Source organism: Gossypium hirsutum, chromosome D05 (genome assembly GCF_007990345.1).
Source record: "Gossypium hirsutum isolate 1008001.06 chromosome D05, Gossypium_hirsutum_v2.1, whole genome shotgun sequence".
Taxonomy (NCBI): domain Eukaryota; kingdom Viridiplantae; phylum Streptophyta; class Magnoliopsida; order Malvales; family Malvaceae; genus Gossypium; species Gossypium hirsutum.
The window spans coordinates 17,845,825-17,859,103 of record NC_053441.1 but is presented as its reverse complement, the minus strand read 5'-3'; positions in this window follow the sequence as shown (position 1 = coordinate 17,859,103).

Below are 13,279 nucleotides of genomic sequence, written 5' to 3'. Positions count from 1 at the left end.
GTCGTATCCCAGCCCTTGTTCTTACCCGTGTAACTCTCTGACTTGGGTCACGCGACCAAGTCACACGCCCGTGTGTCAGGCTGTGTGGGTAACTAATTTATGAAATTAAGGTGCAGGGTTCACACGGCCAGACTACAAGCCTATGTGCCAGACAATGTGTCACACACGGCTGAAACACACTCCTGTGTGGACGAAAATAAGTCATTTTAAAGCCACTTTTCTCACCCATTTTGACATTAACCTACACTCAACATTCACATTCATCAATATATCCCAACCAAGCAATCAATACAAACTAAAACATGTTCTCAACATAACATAACATCACAAATATTTCATTTCACTTATCCTACCTATTTAACTCATTTCGTTGATTTATCAAATTCTACTACTAATTACATAAACATACATACAATATATATATCATTCACAACCACATTTCAAATTATATCATTGCCAATTCAACCCTATACATGTCATATAAACCAAAATTTACATTTCAAAAACTACCGGATTAAACTGGATAGTATAGCTTGATGTGTTGATTCGATCTTCTGACTATGCGTTAATCTACAAGAACATTAAACAACACGAGTAAGCTTAATGAAGCTTAGTAAGTTCAATAGGTTAAACATTGATCTTACCGAACTTAATATAATATAATAAATTAAATTATAAATAAATCATACATTTTTCCCTGTCAAATACAATATATTCAATAAACACATTTTTTTCAGATCAATATTAATAATAATCTATAAATCTTTCAATTCAATCACATAAGTCTTTTACCATTTCTTACTGAATCGAAAAACGGTTTACGGATATGAGTACATCGTTCTTTTTGTGTCATAGTCCAACTAGGGTCTTACACATGCATTGCCATGTCTCTGCCATGGTCTTACATTTGTAGTGCCATAACCCAGTTATGGTCTTATCATCAGAATGCCATAGCTCATCTATGGTCTTACACATGTATATATATTGCCATGGTCCAACCATGGTCTTATCTGTCAATTCATTCTTTGCCACAGAATGATCGTACTCAATCCAGCGTTCTACTCATTTTAAACATTCAATTCAATTTTCATACTTTTACAATAATCTTAATTTCAACAACAAAATATGAATAAATATATTATACCATTCCTAAATTAACAAATAATCATGAAATTTTACCCATATGAACTTACCTGGGTTGGATTGTAAAATTGGTAATAGTTTAGAGATTACTCGGCTAATTTCCCTTTTTTCTCGGTGATCTACGAGCTCTTGATCTAGAATGTAAAATTTTTCATTCATTAGCATATATTTCAATTTCAGTCCACTTCACAATTTATACCCTTCAAATTTCAAAATCACACAATTATCCTAACTTTTACAATTTTTATAATTTAGTCCCTTACTAATTAACTCATCAAATGAGCTAATTTTTCTTAATTAACACTTTATCTAAATATTTTTAGCTATTACACAGCCTTTGATAAATATAATTTAATGTCAAACCCTAATATTTAATCTTCTTCACAATTAGGTCCTAAAATCAATTTCTATTGAAATTTCTTGATAAAATCATCATATAACAAAATTAAAGCTTCAAATCCATGTTAATTCATTATAAACATCCAGAAATAATCAATGGTAAGTTTCAAAATTACTCATAATATCAAAAACTAATGAAATAGATAGTTGGACCTAATTGTAAAAGTCTCAAAAACATAAAAATTTCAAGATAAAAGCAAGAATTAAACTTAAATGAAGCAAAAATATAAAAATAAGTTCAAGAAGCTCTCTAATGGCTATTTTTGGCTGATAAGTGAAGAAGAATTGTCTAGAAATCTTAGAATTTCTTTTTATTTAAGCTTAATTTCACAAAATTATAATTTTGCCCTTAAATCACCTAATTCCAAGATTTTTTTCTGCTTATGCCGCCTTAGCCATTCTTTGGGTGTCTAATTGCCCTTTTATTCCTCCTTTATTTACTATTTATGCTATTTAATTACTTTAGCAAGTTTTATACATTTTTCAATTTAGTCCTTTGTAATTAATTAACTATCGAAACGATAAAATTTTTTAACGAAACTTTAATACTACCTTAATGACACTCCGTAAATATTTATAAAAATATTTTCAGCTCGGTTTATAAAATTGAGATCTTGATACCTCGTTTTCGAAACCAATTAACCTAATAATTCCTTGAGATCTTGATACCTCGTTTTCGAAACCAATTAACCTAATAATTCCTTCTAAATTCAAATCACTATTTCACAAATCTTTCTAAAATATATTTAACTCTTAAATATTAAATAATAAAATTTACGAGTTTACTCATCAAAATTGGTGACTTCAAATCACCGTTTCTGTTAGCACTGAAAATTCAAACTGTTACACTTCACCATTTTCAACTTTTGTTTTTTTTTTCAATTTGGTTCTTTTTCCTAAATACAAACCAATTAAACTAGTTTCTTCCAAATTTCTTCAAGATTAATGAGTAGCATTAGTAGAGAAGTGTAGCAACTACCCAACTCTTAAAAGAAATACATGCATACTTGTCTCGGAGGAGAGAGAAAATAAGAATTAGTGTTGAATACAAGTGATTAAGGTAAAAAAAAATAAACTTCTCTTGAAATACATGTTAGTTTTATGTGAAAAAGATGAAATATGATAAGTGAATATGATTTTGATGTGTAAATATTGTGTATTTTAATATGAGAAAATGAAGGAAAGTGAGAAACAAGTAGAGAATTAAAGCAAAGGATGAGCTAAAGGAAAAAGAAGAGGAAGAAAGCTTGATTCCATGATTTGAGTTGTAAGTACAACTAAAGTTTTATTTATTTTATTTATGTGGTGAATTATTAAGTAAAATTAGTTGAGTATAAATCTAGATATAGTGTTTAATTAGAAATTTACATGTTATATAATTAAAGAATAAAACGTGATAATGATTGAGTATATCGGTATGATGAATTGACTAAATAAAATGTAATAGAGAAAATAAAAGAAAAGTAAGGAAAAGATTAAAAGTGTACAAAGGATGTAACAATTGTTTTTTAGTGATATCGGGAACGATGGTTTCAGGATCACAAATTCAACGAGTTAGTCCGTAGATATTATTATTTAATATTTACGATTTTGATTACAATATGATATTAAATTTTGATTTGATAATTTTTACTAATGGAATGTGTAACACCCCTAGACCTGTCCATGGGCCGGGCCCACAAAAAAAATTCAGCCCGTTTACTAGGCCCGGGCCCAGCCCGGCCCGAAATATGGGCCTGAGATTTTGCCCAGGCCCGGCCCGATGAAAAAATATGGGGCCAGAGCCCGGCCCGGCCCGGCCCGTTTTAATTAAAATTAAAATTAAAATTATTTTTTTAATAAAATTAAAATTAATTGTTAGTAAAATTATCAAATTATTAATTGTTAATTGTATTAATTGTTGTAATAAAATCTAACATTTGATTAGTAAATTTATCAAATTATTAATTGTATTAATTGTTGTAATAAAATCTAACATTTGATTAGTAAATTTATCAAATTATTAATTGTATTAATTGTTGTAACAAAATCTAACATTTGATTAGTAAAACAAACTTGATGTTTTATTATTATTATTTTGTAACACTAGTCAAGGAAATGAAAGTAAATAAACTTAAAATAAAAAACTATTATATTTTAAAAATAAAAAAAATATATTTAATATTTTTCGGGCCGGGCCCGGGCCAAAAAAATCTTGCCCGAGGCCCGGCCCATTTTTTAAACGGGCCTAAAATTTTGCCCAAGTCCATATTTCGGGCCTATATTTTTACCCAAACCCTCCCATATTTCGGGCGGGCTGTCGGGCCGGGCCGGGCCGCCCGGCCCATGGACAGGTCTAAACACCCCTAACCCGTGTCCGTCGCTGGATTGGGGTTACGAGGCATTACCATACTTAATGCCTATTTTAAGTTTTTTTTAACAATATATATATATATATATATACACAAAACGATATAAACAATTATATCAAATTTGCATGCTTAATATTTAAACCAAATACACATACCCATAATTTACTATTAATTTATAAACTTAAGAATTTAATTCCAATTAACATTATAAAATTAATTATAATATAAAACCAAATAAATAAGATCGAAAATAACATACACATAAATATGCATATCTTCCATTTCCAAATTTTGCAAAATCATATACACGGTTCGGTTATTTCCAAAGGACTTCATTTCATTTCATAATATACTAATATTATATTATAAACTAAAAAGTTATGCTTGTCATTTTATATCATTTCATTAACCTAATTTCATTGTAACATGTCATTTCAATTCAGATATAAAACCTAAGTTCATAGTTCCATACTTACCGAATATACCACATGCATTTACTTAAATAGCAAACCAAATATAAGTAGTAATCAACCTTTGCAAGCATATTACAATTTATAAATCATAACCTATACTTACTTATTTATCAAATCCAAGCATATCATACATATCACTTATATATATATATATCACCCGACCAATGTGAATTAGCTTAATATTGTATGTTTAAATACGTATGATCAAATTATCCAATTAATAAGCTTATTGCCGAATCACATAGATAAATATCATCTTTTTATTCAACTTATGTCTCAAAATTTTAATACCTAACTTAAACCATTTATGTCACATACTTGTAACTTTAATATCTCATTTGAATGCAAGCTCAATCATGTTCCAACGTAATCAAATTCAAGCATAGCAATTAGACGCAACAAGCATCCGTTCAAAATCACATGAATTCATCTTGAACAAAATGATCATGGACAACCATTTTTAAACCAAACCGAACATATATAATCAAGATATACCCAAATACATTATCAATACAAACCGAATAAATTTAACCTATACTTCCAAATTATAATCATCCAACTCAATTAATTACCAAATCAATACTTACTACCATATTATAAATATACACACATATATATATATATATATATATCATCCATTCACCATATTATCAATGAAACATAACTACCGTATACTACATATAAATAAACCATAGCTGAAATGATATAATTAAACACATTAAACACTTAATTAAAAGTCCATAAAATCAAACTAATCACTAATGATCAAATACAAGCCATTTTTGCATGGCTATGTATATTCAAGTCACAAAATCAAATATTTCATCTAGGCTATACATGCCATAAGCTCAAAATTTAACTTAGTAATATACCGAATAAAACAGTCGATAGTGTGATAGGCTTTGCTGACGATCCCCGAGCTCGTAACGACTTCAAAATCTGTAAAACAAAGATAAATAAAAATACAAAGTAAGCTAACTTAGCCTAGTAAGTCTTTAGCATAACATATAAATATATGAATCATATAATTCCTTAGATAATTTTACTAAAGCCGAAAATACATCATACAACATTACCAAAACATTCATTAATCTCAAGACATTTAGTCACAACTATTTAACATTATATAAACTTTCAAAATTATACCTAACATTAACATAAGGCCGAGTATGCTTAACATATACATAGGCACACACAAGTATACTTTTGTTACTTATAATCGACCAATGTGCTTACCTAATCATCATATAAGATATTAAATATCACATACTTGGTTATTTTACTTCACAATCCCATTTGACATCACATGAACATAGAAATTTCTAAGCACATGTCTTGACATGATGCACCGTCATGTAGCCTGCTAGGCCTGAAGCCTGATTCAGTTCACCGGCATAAAGTCTGCTAGACATAAAGTCTGAAATAATTCACCGGCATTAAGCCTGCCAGGCATCGAGCCTGAATATCACAGATACAAAGTTAATCTTTCACAAAATTCTTTATAAGAAAATTTAAATATTCTTTATGATTCATATAAATTTTCTCAATAATTAAATCTCAGCAAAAATCGAATTATATTCAAATATTCGTAGCAAACATAAATTCGAGTAACATATGTATAATTCATACTATTAAATTTGGCTCATATAACTAGAAACATACATTCTGTTATTATCTATATATATAATTTATACTATTAGTTTCAACTTATAACACTCAAGCATACATTGGCTAACATACATATAATTCATACAATTAATTTCAACCTACCGACTTCAATACATACATTCGGCTAACTTATATGAAATTCATAAAATTTTATTCAGCTTATAGAATAGATATATATATATATATATTAATTTAATAACATTCGTTTGCTATTAGAGTTACCTCGAACGATGAAAATCAGAATAAGGTGATTATTCAACGATTTTGGTTTTTCCTCGATCCAGCTCTGATTTCTTTTGTTTTTGATCTAAATATATTCAAAATAAACTAGTTTAAATATTATTCCATTCAATTTAGTCCAAAAACACATAAATAGGCAATTTACCATTTTACCCCTGATATTTTACACTTTTTGCAATTTAGTCCATATTGCATAAAACACAAAATACACAAAATTCGCACATACTATGTTGAGGCCGAATGTTCCTTGTCTTTATACAAATCCACATATTTCATTTATTTCACATTTTAACCCTTCAAAATATTATTTTTTCAATTTAGCCCTAATTACTCAATTTCATCAAAAATTCCAATACAAAACATATTAATCTAAAATATATCTTTCATTATTCATCATCAAACATTACATAACACAAATTTTCATCAATGGCACAACTCAAAATATTCATCAAAATAAAAAATTCAAACATGGGTCGGATAGTATTCGAAGCAATGATCTCAAAAACGTAAAAATTATCAAAAACCGAACAAAGAACTAACCTTAGTCAAGCTTCAAAATGGCCGAATATTGCTTAGCTTCTTTTATTTTTTTATTTTTCATGAATTCGGCTAAGGAAGATGATAATAACCTTATTTTTATGTTTTTATTTTATTTAACATATATTATTCATTTATTGTTTTACTTATTTAACCTTTATTAATTAAATTAATAAACATATAATATAAGGGTAATGTTGACTATAGCCACCCACTATCTTAGTTTTGGTTTTATTGCACCTTTAAACCTCCCATTTAAAAAGACAACAACAATTAGGTACTTTTAGATCTGACCCATAAATGTTCATTTTACGCGATTAAGTCATTTTCTTTAATCGGTCATTCAAACTATAAAATTTAAACACGAAAATTTCACACAATCAAATTCACACATAATAAACACACAAAATAATATTAAAATATTTTTTTGACTCGAATTTGTGGTCCCGAAACTACTATATCCGATTAGGGTTGAAATCGAGCTGTTACAGAATGAATACTTAAGTACAAGTGGTTTGTCCCTAAAGTCAAGTGGTTTTAGAAAATAAGGTATCGGAATCTCGTTTCTGTAAACCAAGCCCATAAATATTATTTACAGAGTTATTGTTTAGGTGTATTGAAGTTTGGTCAGAAAAATTTAGTGATTTGATAATTAATTTTAAAAAAGGACTAAATCATAAAAGTCGTAAAATTTAATCGTTATTGACTATTAATGGCTTATATAGTCAAAATGGTAGGACTAACATAGTAATTTGATCATAATTTAGCATGATGGAGGGTTTATGAATTGAAATTAATTAAATTAAATGTTAGTTTATATATATTAAATATTAAAATAATAATATTAAAAGTAAAAACATAAGTTAATGTTGTCATCTTCCCCATTTTCAGGTCTCCCACCGAAACTTCATGGTTTCAACTTCTTCAAGCTTCGATCTTGCTTTTACTCATGAATGTAAGTCTTCCAGCTATTGATTTTTCGTAAATTTTATGTTTTTAATATTGTTGTAGCTTAATCTAGCTAATCTAGGGACTCTTTTGTGAAACTGTCAAATGTTGTGAAATTTTCCATAAATTATTTTGTGATGTTTTTGAATTTTTATGATAGATTTACAAACATGGTTGTTAAATATGACTATTTTGTAAAGTGATTTTGGTTAGTTTTAAAATTTAAGGACTAAGTTGTTAAAATAGTAAAGTTACATGAAAAATTGTGAAAATTAATAAATATAGGCTGTATAGGGACTATATAAAATTCGGTTAGCATTGATTTGATTAAATTATGATAGATTTGAAAGTTTTGGGTTTAGGGACTAAATTGAATAAAATGTAAAATTTTAGAGTAAAAGTGTAAAATAATGATTAAGAGTCAAATATGTGAATTTAAGTATTTAATGATATTTGAATTACTTAATTAAATAAAATTATTATATGAGGAAGTACCAAAAAATATGAAGGAATTGAAAAAAAATGAAGTACAAAAAATTAGAAGAAAATACCAAATAACATGAGGGAATTCCAAGTTAGAGCACGGTTTAGACTTGGTTAACATTCTGCGAAATTTGAGTTAGACCCATGACAGGGCATGGAAAGAAGACGTGATAAATATGAGTCAAGGTAGAGATTTTTTGGGCGTGCCTTGCATTTACCAGACTTTTGTAGACAATTAGGAAGACGTTCGACGATTTACCTATAACAGCCCATTTTTGGGTCAAATCGGAACAATGGTTTTGGGACCACAATCTGAAGTTAAAAAATTTATTTTATCATTTTATTAAGGTTTACATTATAATAGAATGATCGTGTGAAAATTTCGTAAAGAAATTTTACCGTTTGAGTGGTTAATTTGGTAAAAAGGACTAAATCGCGTAAAGCGTAAAAATTGTGTTCTATTTGTTAAAAATATCAAATGGCTATTAAATTAAATTGTGGGAGTCCTAATTTGGTAATTAGACCATTAGTTGTCATAATGGACATTTATGGACACCTTTAACATGATTTTTGGTTGTTTAATTAAAGGTTAATTTTGGTATTTTATAAGAAAGGTTAATTAAGTAAAATAAAACAATAATTTTGGGTTATCATCTTCCCAAAAACCGATTGAAGAAAGGAAAAATCAGCCATGGTTGTGTTCTTATTCGGTCAAACTTCATTTGTCCATTAATGTACGGTTTTGACTTGGTTTTTAATGATTTCTATGTTTCTGAGCTCATTGCAGCTTAATCTAGCTAGCCTGTATCTCTGATTTCAAAACTATTAAAGTATTTGAATGTTGCCATTGTTGAATATATGAGCATTTTTTATGTTTTATGATAAATTATGAATGGTTGTTATTAGATTAACAAATTTTGTTAAGGAATTTTAGATAAAAATGTTAATTTTGGACTAAATTGTAAAATATGAAAATGTTGTGGTAGAAATGTGAAATAAATGAAAATTTTGGGCTGTTAGGACCCTATTAGAATTCGGCTAGCTTGGGTTGAGGTTGAATTTGTAATGACCCATTTTCAGTAAGTCAGAATAGTGGTTTTGTAATCACAAATCCGAGCTAAAATTAGAGGTGCTCATGGGCCGGGCTGGGCCCATAAAATATTTCGGCCCGGGTCCTAGACCCGGGCCCAGCCCGACCCGAAATATGGACCTGAAATTTTGCCCAGGCCCGGCCCGGGGAAAAATCATAAGCCCGGGCCTGACCCGGCCCGGCCCATTTTTTTAATAAATACCAAAAATTTATTTTAAAAATTAAAAAAATATTTTAAAATTTAAAAAGTATTTTAAAATTTAAAAATAAAAAAAAAGTATTTTAAAAATATTTTAAAATTAACAAAATTTAAAAAATAAATATATTTATTATATGGGAGGGTTTGGGTAAAAATATAGGCCCGAAATATGGGCTTGGGCAAAAAAACGAGGCCCGATTAAAAAACGGGCCGGGCCTGGGGCACAACTTTTTTGGCCCGGGCCCGGACCGAATATAATAAATATTTTTATTATTTTTTATTTTTTTAATTTTAAAATACTTTTAAAATACTTTTTTTAAAATTTTTTAAATTTTAAAATTTTTTTAAAATACTTTTTTAATTTTTTTTTAATTTTAAAATATTTTTAAAATACTTTTTTTAATTTTTATTTTAATTTTTAAAATAAATTTTTGGTATTTATTTAAAAAACGGGCCGGGCTGGGCCCGGGCTTATGAATTTTTTCTCGGGCCGGGCCTGGGCAAAATTCTAGGCCCATATTTCGGGCCGGGCCTAGGACCCGATACGAATTTTTTTTCTGGGCCCGGCCCAGCCCATGAGCACCTCTAGGCACGGTCGGGCCGGGCCCAGGCCAAAAAAGTGGTGCCCGAGGCCCGGCTCTTTTTCTAAACTGGTCTCGTTTTTTTGCCCAAGCCCATATTTCGGGCCTATATTTTTACCCAAACCCTCCCATATTTCGGGCTGGCCGTCGAGCCGGGCCGGGCCGCCCGGCCCATGAGCACCTCTAGTTAAAATTGATTTAAATAGATTAAAAAACATTTCCGGGACTCCGTTCCGGTAAATCGGATTCGTAAATATTTTTAGTTGTGTGTCTAATTAGGTTTTGATTAGGTGAATTTGACTTAATTAGAAGTAATTAGGAAAAAAAAAGGATTAAATTGAAATAAATGTGAAAGTTTAATTATAGATTAAAGAAAGTAAAAAGGACTAAATAGGTAAATATGCCATTATTATAAATTGAGGCGGTTTAACGTTGAAAAATCTAAGATATTTTAAATTTAAAATATATATTATATTATATTTACTTAATTAATAAGTATGTTATTATATTATATTATTATAATATTATATTATATTATATTATTATTATATAAAACAACAGAAAATGAAATAAAAAGAACAAAGCCATCGAAAACAGAAGAGAAGGAAAGAAAAAAAAAGTTTAGGATTTCAAGGGTTTAAACTTAAATTGGTAAGTCAATTTAATTCCTTTTCTTGTAATTTTTGAGTTTTTATGATCCTAGAACAAAATACTATTAAGTATATGTTGAAATTTTGAAAATTAGTAGAACTCTTTAATGTAGTTTATATTGAATTAATGGATGAATTAGAGATTGAATTGATGGAAATTCAAACTAGAATTGGGAAAAGGATTAAATTGTGAAATAAGTTGTAAGTTTAATGCAATGAGGACTAGATTGTAAGAAATTCGAAATTAGGGTTTATTAGTGAAAATTTGAGAGTTAAGTTAAGTTATAAGTAGAATTTAAGTAAAAATAAGGTATAGATTGTGATAGAAATAGAAATAATTTTAGTTATGAATTAAATTGAAATGTGAGCTAAGGTAAGAAATGGTGAATTTATTATATCATACATGTTTATTTTTATTAAATGATATAGGAAAGTTATTTGATTGTTTTTCTCTAATATATAAATGTTATATGTTTTATATGAAATTGAAGAAAAAGAAAAGAAAGGAGAGGACCTTATTGAAGAAAAAGGAAAAGAGAAGACTAAGGAGTGAAGGAAGACATCATCTCAACCTTTTTGTTGTAAGTACTACAAGAATTTTTTTTTTTTAGAAATTATTTATTTTAAATGCCTATATTATAGTATAGAATTATTTAGAAATAAAATAAAATAAAGTAAAAATAAAAGATTATGGAACTATGAAATTTGTAAAGAAAATTATAGATGGTATATTATTTGAACATTAAGTAAATGTTGTGACAAATATATATATATGTAAAAAGGTGTGATATTTGTGAATTGTGAAATAAGCACTAAATTGTAATGATGGAGAAATGAGAAATCTTTTTTGAAATAATTATGTAAAGTATTTAAATGAATGAGATTCAGTTTTAATGCCCAAGTAGATGGAATTTAGAACCACCATGATATTAGTGGCATGCCATTAAGGAACTCTAGCGCGCTCTCTGATATTTAGCACGTCAGTGCTCTCTGGTTAGCACATCTGTGCTCTCTGATTATTAGCACTTCAGTGCTCTCTGTTTAGCACTTCTATGCTCTCTGTTCATTAGTGCATAATAATGCACCTCTGTATTTGTTCCGTATATCCGGTGTGTTCTATAAACTCTACTTTGGGCTAAGATTATAAGTTGTGAACAAAAGCGAATCATTAATGTATTAAGGTAAGTTTTATAATTACAAAAGATATATTAAATTTTATTAATATATGGCATAGCTAAAGAAATTTATATGTTTGTAAATATGTATTAACGGAATGAGTTTGAAATATTTTATTAGGATTTATTTATCTATTTTTTCTCGTAGTGCTTACTAAGCCTTCACCGGCTTAACGCGTTTAATTTTAACGCGTAGGTACTGTTTGACTCGAAGAGGTAGAGTTGGATTAGAAGATCTCTAATCTCATCACATCCTCAAGAGCTTCAAAAGTAGGTACCATATTTTGAATTAAAATGGCATGTACATAGGCAGTCAGTTATATTCACATGTATTAGGGACTTAAATGTAGACTCTTGAACTTCTATCTATTTTGAGGTGCTTGAAATATTTTGGTATATATGTATGAAATGAATTAGTGAAACTATAAGTATGTTTGCAAATATGGTTGGTAGGTTAAAATACTATGTATAAATGTTTTAATTAAACAATATCTAGCCATAACCGTTTTGGCACCAAATGTAATAGTCTTATATCGGGTCTGTAAGATTAGACCGGGTATAGGGTTGTTACATAATTTCCTGAATTTTGTATTTTATGAGCTAGGGATTAAATTGTAAAAATGTCGAAGTGTTAGAGGTAAAATAGTAATTTTACTAAAATGTGAAATTGGATTGAATTGGCTAGAATATGGATTGAAATAGCTAAATTTGATTATTTACATCAAGAGCGGGAGGAAATCGAGGAAAATGGAAATTACCAAAATGCCCCTAAACCTTGGAATTTCTGCTATTTAGCCAGGTAAGTTCGTATCAATAGAATCGAACTTTATGTTAAGTTCGTATCAATAGAATCGAACTTTAGTTATGTGAATTTACTTGCATTTGATTTGAAATAGAATTATAATTGTTTAAAATGTATGATACAAAATTCGAATGCTTGATTGAGGAAATTATTGAGTAATACCGAGCCCCTTTTGAACTTAGAGAAAATCGTAGGATACAAGTCACTAGGGTTATGGTTTAGGGTTTATGGTTTAGGGTTTAGGATTTTAGGGTTTAATGTTTAGGGTTTAAGATAGATGCACAAATAGAAAACAAGCTGCGGATCATACCATTACATCATAGTCTCCTTGCTTCCCTTTGTAGTGTACTTTGGGAACTTTATGACTGCCACCAAAAGCACTATTCGCAACAAGATCAACAGTGTTAGATATAGTCAAGACTTAGAAAAGTTCCAAAGAACAACTAGAAACGAGATAGAGCCACCTACTTGTAAACTTGCCATTCATACGGAGGACCATCATTACATCCTTTGCTGTTTCTATGCTCAAATTTCAGAGCA